The sequence below is a fragment of the Dioscorea cayenensis genome, chromosome 1 (assembly GCF_009730915.1).
Source record: "Dioscorea cayenensis subsp. rotundata cultivar TDr96_F1 chromosome 1, TDr96_F1_v2_PseudoChromosome.rev07_lg8_w22 25.fasta, whole genome shotgun sequence".
NCBI classification, from domain to species: Eukaryota; Viridiplantae; Streptophyta; class Magnoliopsida; order Dioscoreales; family Dioscoreaceae; genus Dioscorea; species Dioscorea cayenensis.
Window position 1 is genome coordinate 16071287 of NC_052471.1, and position 3561 is coordinate 16074847.

The 3561-nt window shown below is 41.7% G+C and overlaps 1 non-coding gene across 1 annotated transcript; it reads left to right on the forward strand.

Moving 5' to 3' along the window:
• Positions 1-363: 363 nt before the first annotated feature.
• On the forward strand, positions 364-470 carry LOC120268505. The gene has a single exon (XR_005538955.1). It is a non-coding gene; the product is annotated as a small nucleolar RNA R71 (small nucleolar RNA).
• The last annotated feature ends 3091 nt before the right edge of the window (positions 471-3561 follow it).

Sequence of the window (3561 nt, forward strand, 5' to 3'; positions counted from 1 at the left end):
GTCGACATTCTCAATGAAGGCAACAGAGGAGCTACCATTCAGACATTGGGCTGCACCATGCCCACCACTGCAAGTGCTGATTCTGACCTCCAACTACTGCCCTTAAGAAGATAAAGCGTTCGACTCAACACATCAACCTTTGCGGCGAAGGCATCATTGCTACTCACTTCATAAATTCTAGCAGTCTTTTGTGAAGATCCCCTTGAGGCCCAATGTGATTCATTGCTTGCCAGAGGCTCAAGTAATTGCTCAGCCTCATCGGGGTACTTGTTGCTAAGAGAACCATCCGCCGCGGCATCAATGAGTTAGCGAGTAGCATAGTTCATCCCATTGTAGATGATTTGTACTCGCATTGATGAAGCAAAACAATGATGGGGGCGCCTTCTAAGGAGATCCTTGAATCTCTCACAGTCTTCAAACAATGTTTCGGACTCCCCTTATTTAAAGGCTGAACTTTCTTGTCTTAATTTGGCCGCTTTGCATGGCGGAAAATACCTCCCAAAGAACTTCTCAACCATATCCTTCCATGTTTTTATAGACCCTGGAGATAATGATGTAAGCCAATGATATACCCCATCTCTAAAACTGAATGGAAATAGCCTCAAATGGATAGCATCGTCTGATACTCCATTAATCTTGAAAGTAGAGCAAGTTTGTAGGAACCGGGAGAGGTGGTCATGTGCATCTTCATTTGCAAGTCCATTGAATTGAACCTAGTTCTGGACCATGCCGATTGTACTTGCTTTAATTTCAAAATTGTTGGATACCATGGATGGTGCTTGAACACTAAACTCATCACCCATGAATTGAGGTCTTTCATATTCAGATAGAGTTCGTCGCTCTTCTGCCATGATTGAAGACTCTCTATCCTCAATTTCAATGTGCTAAGCACCCAACCCTTCACAAACTTCTCTCAATCTCCGATGCAAAGTTCTTTCAATTTTACTACCTGGTGTAATCAAGGTCGATGAATTTGAACGTGTCATGTACAGTACCTTGCAAAACTAAGAAAAATGGTAGAAAGTTAAGATCAAAGGAAAAGAAAAATAATCATAAAAAGTGAGTAAAGAGTGAAATAGCTAGAGTAATAATCTAAAAAATTTCCTAGAATTCCTTACAGTATCCCCTATAATGGCACCAAAAACTTGATTGCTTCATAGCAAGTGTATGGGATCGCCAAGTAATACCTCATGTGAAGACATGAGGATCGTATTCCACGGGGCTGAGGATCTCCTATTACTCCTTCTCAAGTTATTATCTAGCCTAAGATCTCAAGTGAAGGGATTTTGATAAGTGCTTGTGTGATATGAATACGAAGCATTCTTTCCTTATGTTGAGCATTACTTTTCTCGGGTTTTTACACTAATATGTGTGATTTTATATTACTTTTATGTAGGTAGGGTTGTGAGACCTAGTATGAAGGAAAGAAGCCAATGTGGATTATAATACACCGATTTTGGAGGAAATCTTGCTAAGGTTCAAACGCGAAGACATAGGTCGGGTGTGAGATGCTAAAGTGTGTGCCAATCTCCTCGTATTTGAGTTAGCACAACTATTTGGAGGGGCAAAAGGGGAGTCACACTCAAGCATTCTGACTTATGCACATGGAACAAGATTTCCACCAACTTGTCCGTCATTAAAGAAGCAAAGCGATCCACGACATGAACGTGTGCACGTTTGGGTCACCTCAATGAAAGTATGGACTTGGGAAGTATTTTTAGGCCGTAATCGTAGTGGAAGGTATCGTAGCAAAGACCGTTCATAGCCGGCTGAAAAAACAGGAATTCAGAGAATCCACACGGGCGTGTGGAAATTATACATGCCCGTGTGGAAATTCCACATGGGCTTGTGTAAAATACACAGGCCCGTGTGGTCGCCCGATTCCAACCCAATTTAAAGCGTATTTAGCCCCGATTTCAGCATTCTTTTGTCCATCTTTTTCCCAACTTGAGAGAGGGTTTCAGCTAGGGTTTTGAGAGGTATTGGCTAAGGTTTTGGAGAGGTTCTATGGCTCCAACATCGTCATTCCTTAGGAAGAAGATTGGTAGGGGAGCTTCCGTCGAGGCATATCCTATACCGGATGAGGGAATCCTTGGACGACGAGTAGAGGACTTTCCACAAGACCATCGACAAGACTATCGAGGGGTTTCTCTATGGATTCATTGCTTTTACATTCTATTTCTTTGATTGTACATAGCTCCATGTAGAGCTAAACCCCTAGTGGGTACTTGGGTATCTGTAAACCCTAGGATGTATTTGTTTCATTGAATCTCTTTATTATGCTTTCAATTAATTGATGTTTGTTGTGAGTTCCAACCTTGAATGCTTGATTGTATGAACATTTCCCCTAGAGTGACACTAGGGTTGAGAGTTCTTGTTGATAACCTTGTGAGTGAGTAACACACCATGAGCGTTAGACAAAGCTAGGTTGGAGGGGGTTGAGAGGGTGAGTCGAGAGGTACAGGAGCGTCCCCTTTCCCCTCCGGCGTGATAGATTCTACCTCCGTTCCTCGAGTTCTTTGTGGCCATAATAGAGTGAATGGTCTAAGGGATGACCCTCCTCTGGGGCTTAGTTGCACGTGCAACGGAGTGAAGTGTTGAAGTGATCTTAGTATCTAGGGCTTAATTGTGGTTAGGGACCTTCCACTTGGACCAAAGGGTTAGGCCTATAATTAGAAAGAGATTTATCACTTGGAATCCCTAGAGCTCATTGCAACTCTATTCGAGTGCGAGGTTGAGTGGTTATCTAATCTCTGCTCCGGGACATGTATAGAGTTAGGCATAGTTGACCTTAGGTTTGGGACTATGTATTTAAGGATTTCCACGACTCACCATTGCATCGATTAGGAAGCATAATAGAGGGTTCTTGCACTTGAAACGATTGTCCTAGGTGGAGCATTATCCGAGTACCCCATCTTTATCGATTGCCTTACCTCCTCCTTTACTTGTGCTTTCTTACTCGTTGTTTGTACTTTTAATAATTGAATTATTGTCACACTTATCACTACTGATCTTTCACATAGCTAAGAAACGGATTAAGTGTTTTTATTCCATACTCCCTATGGATTCGATACCCGCTCATCGGGATTATTACTTCGAAAAACCCGTGCACTTGAGGGATATACGCAAGAGGACCTTGTCAGATTTACTCTACTAGATGCAATTAAAACTAAATAAAGGATTACCAAAAAATTAGAGAGAACAAGCAATGAGCAAGCAAGAAAATCAATGTAATGCAAAGGCATATAGATGTGGATCCCCTTGAGGGGTTATAATGAAACATGGATGATGATTAAAAGATTCAAGGGTAAATTGGACCAAGAGATTTCTAGATTAGAACAACCCTAATTTCTCAACGATTGAACCCTAATCCAATACGAACATTGATAGGAATTTCCTCCAAATCCACGTTCCTACGATTGCATTAAGTACAAGGAAATCGTAAATAGAAGTAAACCTACTCTTCTTCGGCTTAACCTAACATGGTGGGCTACCAACACCCAATTTCTCGCCGTGATGATATAAGTCTCCCATTCTAATCCACTAATGATCTAATGCATC